Source organism: Entelurus aequoreus, linkage group LG01, assembly GCF_033978785.1.
Source record: "Entelurus aequoreus isolate RoL-2023_Sb linkage group LG01, RoL_Eaeq_v1.1, whole genome shotgun sequence".
NCBI lineage: Eukaryota > Metazoa > Chordata > Actinopteri > Syngnathiformes > Syngnathidae > Entelurus > Entelurus aequoreus.
This window is the reverse complement of record NC_084731.1, coordinates 35806686-35814516: the sequence shown is the minus strand read 5'-3', so window position 1 is coordinate 35814516 and position 7831 is coordinate 35806686. Positions and strand designations below refer to the sequence as shown.

The window sequence follows — 7831 nt, the reverse complement described above, 5'->3', positions numbered from 1 at the left end:
AGTGACAGATTGTTTGGTAAACGTATAGCATGTTCTATATGTTATAGTTATTTGAATGACTCTTACCCTTATATGTTACGTTAACATACCAGGCACGTTCTCAGTTGGTTATTTATGCCTCATATAACGTACACTTATTCAGCCTGTTGTTCACTATTCTTTATTCATTTTAAATTGCCTTTCAAATGTCTATTCTTGGTGTTGGGATTTATCAAATAAATTTCCCCATAAAATGCGACTTATAGTCCTGTGCGACTTATATATTTGTTTCCTTCTTTATTATGCATTTCGGCCGGTGCGACTTATACTCCGGAGCGACTTATACTCCGAAAAATACGGTAGTCTGTTTGAGCAAAGAAGGCCTACAGAGCCGTAAATAAAAACTTGTTATTGTAGTATTGGATTAGTGTTTTATATATACAGTATTTACAGTATACAGTAGGGTTGTCACGATACCACAATATCAGTAGTCAATAACAATACCAGGGAATTTCCATTGATTCTCGATACTTAATCGATACAATAATAAAAATAAAACAACTGCTCTCTTGTCATTTTAAATTGACTACTTTTTTGAAAAGTGTTTCAAAGTATTTCATATCAGTGAGCAAAAACAGAATGTAAAATATTAATATCAGCTGCCAAGAGGTACATTGTACATTCAAAAAAGAACAGCAGTGTTCTATAACCTCCCAGTATATAAAGCAAACAATGCTGTTATTAATATTCTTTCAATATGGTGGTGGTGCGATCATCATCTCATTTGCGATGAAGAAGGTTAATAAAAAGGATAAAACATTTTTCTAAATACAAATTGTCCAGGGTGTACCCCGCCTTCCGCCTGAGCACAGCTGGGATAGGCTGCAGCACTCCCGCGACTCCGAAAAAGACAAGCGGTAGAAAATGGATGGATGCAAATTTTTTAATTCATTATTAGCTTCAACATTTCAGCCTTTTCACATTATGTTATGTCTTTTTGCTGTATTTCTACATTTGTATTTATTTTATTTCTCCAAGGTGCCATACAAAGAGGGGCGTTCAGGCCATGCTTTGCCTTCCTGGTGAAATAAGCAAAGCGGTGGTGTTGAAAGTATTGCCAAACAACAGAAGAGTGTCTCTAAGTTGTGTTTTCCTAGCACTTACTGAAGTGATAACGGTTGGCTTGCATGATTCTAGAGCTTTTCTGTGATTGGATTGTCAGGTTCAAACACTGATGACATCTATTAAACAGAAAAAGAAGCAAGGAATTAAACAGTGACAGAATTCAATTGAGCTCAATTGAGGAGAAACGCGTAGACCTGTAGACCTGTACCCTTGTACAGTGTCCCACCACGCTCTGCGGTGAGGTTAATGGCTGGTGAGGCACTGACTTCATTACAGTCAGATTTACAAAGATATGAACCCTAAAGAGTATCTTATTCACCATTTGATTGGCAGCAGTTAACGGGTTATGTTTAAAAGCTCATACCAGCATTCTTCCCTGCTTGGCACTCAGCATCAAGGGTTGGAATTGGGGGTTAAATCACCAAAAATTATTCCCGGGCACGTCGCCGCTGCTGCCCACTGCTCCCCTCACCTCCCAGGGGGTGAACAAGGGGATGGGTCAAATGCAGAGGACACATTTCACCGCAGAGGACACATTTCACCACACCTAGTGTGTGTGACAATCATTGGTACTTTAACTTAACTTTAACTTTACACATACAAACTGTAGCACACAAAAAAGCACATTTAATAAAAAAAACGTTATTGTGGTCTTACCTTTACTTATAAATGAAGTCCATGCGCCGCTCCTTCTAAATAAAAGCATCGATAACTTGTTTATAGAAGTCTTCCTTATCTTTCTTCAGTTTTAAAAGTCTCTCTGTCTCGATGGAGAGCTTCCTTTAATTATTACCTCCTGCTTCGATTGAAAGTCCAGTTTAGAAAACTGTTTTATTTTAGATACACTACCGTTCAAAAGTTTGGGGTCACCCAAACAATTTTGTGGAATAGCCTTCATTTCTAAGAACAAGAATAGACTGTCGAGTTTCAGATGAAAGTTCTCTTTTTCTGGCCATTTTGAGCGTTTAATTGACCCCACAAATGTGAAGCTCCAGAAACTCAATCTGCTCAAAGGAAGGTCAGTTTTGTAGCTTCTGTAACGAGCTAAACTGTTTTCAGATGTGTGAACATGATTGCAAAAGGGTTTTCTAATCATCAATTAGCCTTCTGAGCCAATGAGCAAACACATTGTACCATTAGAACACTGGAGTGATAGTTTCTGGAAATGGGCCTCTATACACCTATGTAGATATTGCACCAAAAACCAGACATTTGCAGCTAGAATAGTCATTTACCACATTAGCAATGTATAGAGTGTATTTCTTTAAAGTTAAGACTAGTTTAAAGTTATCTTCATTGAAAAGTACAGTGCTTTTCCTTAAAAAATAAGGACATTTCAATGTGACCCCAAACTTTTGAACGGTAGTGTATGTAATCCTCCATGTTAAAAGTCCAGGCGAGAGGAAAAAATAAACTATCGCTAACTGTTGCTTCTTGTTGTCACTTATTCTGCAGGCGAGTAGTCGCAAAAATTATTCCTGGGACCACTAGCGCCCTCTACCACCAGGAGGCGGGATTACTGCGAGCCTCAGCCAGTGCGTCTGTGCAGCCGTTTTATGATTGCTCAGCACAAGAAATATGTTACACACATACAGTTGTTGACAAAATACACTGTACATTATATACCTCAGCTAACTAAACTATGGAAATGTATAATATAATTCATATAGCAATACGGTCTCACTGCACAGCAGGCCAGCATTTAGCATTGCGCAATCCATGGTGAGGCTCAACTGGCTGGTGACTCACCGCAAGTCTCTTCTCAGTATTTGAACGGCAAATGTGAAAATTCAGCGATTTTGAATAAAAATCATCTAAAACTGGTGAAGTTAAATGGAAAATAACTTTATAGTATAATCACTGGATACATATAACAATTTAATTTTTTTTTTCTTTTAACATTTTTTTTCTTTCCATGATGGCACGTGAGGCCCCGCCTCACCTGCCTCCCTTGACTGCACTTCACTGGCTCTGACTAAAGATTGTACGCCTCCTCTTTCATTTGGACTTTCCCTGATCACATGGCAACAGCTGTTTCTAAAGGAAGGGGTCGTAAACAGCCGCTGCCTTTGGTCACAAGACAGTTCAAAGAAAAGGTTCCTGGAGGGCAGTCAGGTCCTGCTTCCTCTCCGCTTTGTAGATCTCGGGTCAAGATAAAATCTTCCTGTGGATTACAATACATCAAAGAAACCGACACCTTCATGTCGCTTCCCATCCTACACAGTGGAGTTTTACAAGCCTTTTGATTGGTAAGATCAAAGACAGCTTTTGTCTTCTCGCCGGGAACTCATTGAAACACAAACTTTTGTGATAACTTAGATACAATTATTCTGACAGGATACTCACTTGTCACTCCCAGGTGAGAATCCAATCACAAGTTGTAATTTGCGAAAAGCAGGAAGGGGCCAAACCCGGCCAACAGAGAAATCATCGGTTCTCACTTTTTTAACTCACAAAGAAAAAGTTCACATATTTTATTTATTTATTTTTCCACTATTAATATGTTCTTTACAACTATTTTCATTTTGACGGTACCACGTAAGGCAGTGGTCCCCAACCACCGGGCCGCGGCCCGGTACCGGTCCGCGCAAAAATAATATTATTATTTTTTTTATTTTATTTTAATTAAATCAACATAAAAAACACAATATATACATTATATATCAATATAGATCAATACAGTCTGCAAGGATACAGTCCGTAAGCACACATGAATGTATTTCTTTATGGGGAAAAAAATAAAAAATGTGTGGACAAATTTTCAAGCGTTCCCCAGCTACAAAAAGGTTGGGGACCACTGACGTAAGGTATATTTTAAATGCTGATGCGGGTTCATTGATGTTTAAATGTGCCGAAATATAGCCTGTTTTGTACACTGTCAATGCCCAGTCGTACACAAGTGTGTCTCTGTATAGCATTTCTCCAGCCGTGGTCATGTGGCGACATAAATGATGGTATTTTGAGGGGTATTTACTGAAGTAGGACAGCACTGAAGGCCTAGGTGGGAAACGCACGGCCCGCCACTGAGTAGTATACAAGTCGGGCCATGGCATTTTCTGCTTGAGTCAGCATAAAGCTTACATTTTGGTCAATGTTATTAAATGTAAAGATGCTCGGTGACAGTTGCCTCATTAGCAGTACAAAAGCTACTAAAAACATACATTTGGACATTATACCACAAGCGTTAAAATCCATATAGTATGTTTAACTGCTGACCCACAGCTTGTCTTTCATCATCAAACATTCAAAACGCTGCCCGCTGTTGCTTTTGAGCAACCTATTGATGAGGTTTCAGTGTTCTTCCTCGCCTTCAAACAATCAAACTTGATGTCAAAATCAATGTTGATTGAATTCCAGCCAAGAAAGCTCTGTCCTCGTCACAAAAGGATCTGGAAGGGGACCACTGACTCCATGATGATTAGCAGAGCGGCAAAACATTGTAGTCGCCCATCAATAAGACGCCTGCTGATAAGTCGGTGCATTCAGAAAGAAATGGTATCATCATCATCGCCATGTCATGAAAAAAGAAAGAAAGGAGGAAAAAGAGAAAGAAAAAAAGACCTGTCTATTTTCAATCCTGTATTTTCAGGATGCATGGGAGTATGTATTATTCTAACCGACCCCTTTTTGTAACACGGTTAACAAATAGTGAATGAAGCGTAGTTTTGTAGTTCATTCCCCATCTACACAGTAACTCAGATATGGTACTATTAGCAAGCAGTAGAAAATACTAAGTGATTTATGGTCTAAAACACATTTATTATATTTATATTTTTTATGAGATCTATAGTTCATTTTAAGATCTACTTCATTTAAACAACTGGAAGATCGATTCAAAGATAAACTGTTTTTGTCAAATTTGAAATAATTTAATTCATGTTTATTTCTTCTGTTATTTGTATTAGCTTCTGTGTTACCTCCTGAAAAAACACAGTCCTGTCATCTGCAAATAAATACTAACTTTAAGTCCTCTGTAACTTTACAAATGTTGTTTATATAGTGATTGAACAATTTTGGTCCCAGTATTGATCGCTGAGGTACACCGCAAGATATTTTTAGCGCTGTAGACATGTGTTCACCTAGCTTCACGTATTGCTTCCTGTTGGCCAAGTAGCTTTTTGTTACCCAGTTTAAGACCAACCCTCCGATGCCATAGCATTCTAATTTGTTAATTAAAATATTTTGATTAGTTGTGTCAAATCCTTTTGTTAGATCCATAAACCCTGCAGCTGCACACTGTTTACCATCAACTGCATTGGTAATCTCCTCTGTTATTTTGGAAAATGCCATCTATGTTGAAATGTTAGCTAGTACTGTATTCGTATTGGTTGTCTGCAAGTGTTCTATTTTTGTTTATGAATTCGTCCAATCTGTTGTTAAATTGTTTTTCAATAATTGTTGAAAATTGTGGAAGTAAGGAAGCAGTTCTGTAGTCTGTAAACTGGTGTTAGTCTCCGGTCTTATAAATTGGTGCAAATTTCGGTATATTCATTTTGGGTAGCACGGTGGAACAGGGGTTAGTGCATGTGCCTCACAATACGAAGGTCCTGAGTAGTCCTGAGTTCAATCCCGGGCTCGGGATCTTTCTGTGTGGAGTTTGCATGTTCTCTCCGTGACTGCGTGGGATCCCTCCGGGTACTCCGGTTTCCTCCCACCTCCAAAGACATGCACCTGAAGATAGGTTGATTGGCCCCAACACTAAATTGGCCCTAGTGTGTGAATGTGAGTGTGAATGTTGTCTGTCTATCTGTGTTGGCCCCGTGATGAGGTGGCGACTTGTCCAGGGTGTACCCCGCCTTCCGCCCATGTGCAGCTGAGATAGGCTCCAGCACCCCCCGCGACCCCAAAAGGGACAAGCGGTAGAAAATGGTTGGATGGATGGATTTGCATTTTGTTTGGGAATTTACCTGCAGAGATCCTTAAGCAGGGAGGCTATCTCTGTACCAGAGCAATTTTCCACCATATTGCTGATATATGGAAGCGCGGAGCAGTCCCCCAACAATGGCGGGATGCAAATGTTGTAACCATATATAAAGGGAAGGGTGAGAAGTCTGTCTGTGGCAATAGTAAAGGAATGTCCCTCCTGTCTGCTGCCGGCAAGGTTCTTGCCAAAGTGATGCTGTCAAGACTCATACAGAGCATAACAGAACACCTGTTGCCTGAGTCTCAATGTGGCTTCAGGAAAAATCGCAGCACTGTGGACATGATTTTCACAACACGCCAGCTACAAGAGAAGTGTCGGGAGCAACATCAAGATCTATACATGGCGTTTGTGGACCTATCAAAGGCCTTTGATACGGTCAACAGAGACTTGCTCTGGGCGGTCCTTCCCAGTGTTGGTTGCCCGCGGAAGTTTGTAAACATCCTGCAAAGTTTCCATGAGGGGATGATGGCTCAGGTAACAACAGGAGGACATGAGTCTAGGCCTTTCAAGGTATCCACAGGTGTCAGACAGGGTTGTGTACTTGCACCTGTACTATTCAACATCTTCCTCATGAGTGTCACCTGGCTACTGCACAAAGAAGTTGAGGGAAGCAGTGGTGTGCTGGTGGATTACAGGTTGGATGGAAGCTTATTTAACATCAGAAGGCTGCAGGCGGCTACCAAGGTCAAAACTGTGAACATTGTGGAATTACAGTATGCTGATGATTGTGCCTTCGTGGCACATACATCAGAGGCTCTGCAGGCGACGCTAACAGCTGCTGTGAAGGCCTATAGTAGACTGGGTCTCACTGTGAACACTGTAAAGACGGAAGTACTGTGCCAGTGGAACTCCCCTCCGCCAACTCGACCACCATCACCTGTCTTTAACATCGATGACAAGCCCCTAGCAATAGTCCCAGACTTCAAATATCTTGGGAGCATCCTCTCTGAAAACTGCAGCATGGACAATGATGTTCAAAATCGAATGAGGTCTGCCTCAGCCCACTTTGGTAGACTGCGTAAGAGGGTGTATGTGAACAAAGACCTCAGCATACGTACCAAGGTGGCAGTCTACCAAGCCATCTGTGTCTCCACACTATTATATGGCTGTGAAGCTTGGACCCTGTATCGCCGCCACATCCAACAGCTGGAGAACTTTCACATCAAGTGTCTCCAGCGGATCCTTGGGCTGACATGGCGTGATCGTGTGCCACACACGGAAGTACTGAGTAAATCTGGTACCAAGAGCATGGAGGCCACTTTTCTCCAGTACCAACTGCGATGGGCCGGCCACACCATCAGAATGCCAGTTGATAGACTTCCCCGACAACTGCTATATGGTCAACTTCATCATGGCCAGAGATCTGCAGGAGGCCAAAAGCGGAGATATAAGGACCAACTGAAAATAACTCTCAAGAGGTGTGGAATACAGCACACACAGCTGGAAAGCTCTGCCTCAGATCGCCCTCTCTGGAGGCAACTCTGCCATGCAGGCCTTCAACATTTTGAAGAGGAGAGAAGCGCAGCGAGGGAAGGGAAACGCCAGAGGAGGAAGATGGGCCCTGCAGCCAAGACCACAACAAACACTGACTTCATATGCCCCCATTGCAATAGACCATGTGGCTCTCGTATTGGACTTTTTAGTCACCTCAAAACTCACCAATAGAAGAAGTGGAAGTCATCATCGGATACGATGGACTACCATAAGCAAGTAAGCAAGAATGTTGTACGTCTATCTGTGTTGGCCCCGCGATGAGGTGGCGACTTGTCCAGGGTGTACCCCGCCGTCCGCCCATGTGCAGCT

The 7831-nt window shown here is 41.6% G+C and overlaps 1 protein-coding gene and 1 long non-coding RNA gene across 3 annotated transcripts in view; one reads left to right on the top strand and one right to left on the bottom strand.

Moving 5' to 3' along the window:
• The window catches only part of kcnb1 (potassium voltage-gated channel, Shab-related subfamily, member 1), a 166548-nt gene that overhangs the window by 12584 nt on the left and 146133 nt on the right, over positions 1 to 7831 (top strand). The gene's annotated exons all lie outside the window — the stretch shown is intronic.
• Positions 1 to 7831, bottom strand: part of LOC133651237 (uncharacterized) — a 72917-nt gene that overhangs the window by 22959 nt on the left and 42127 nt on the right. The window lies entirely within an intron of this gene.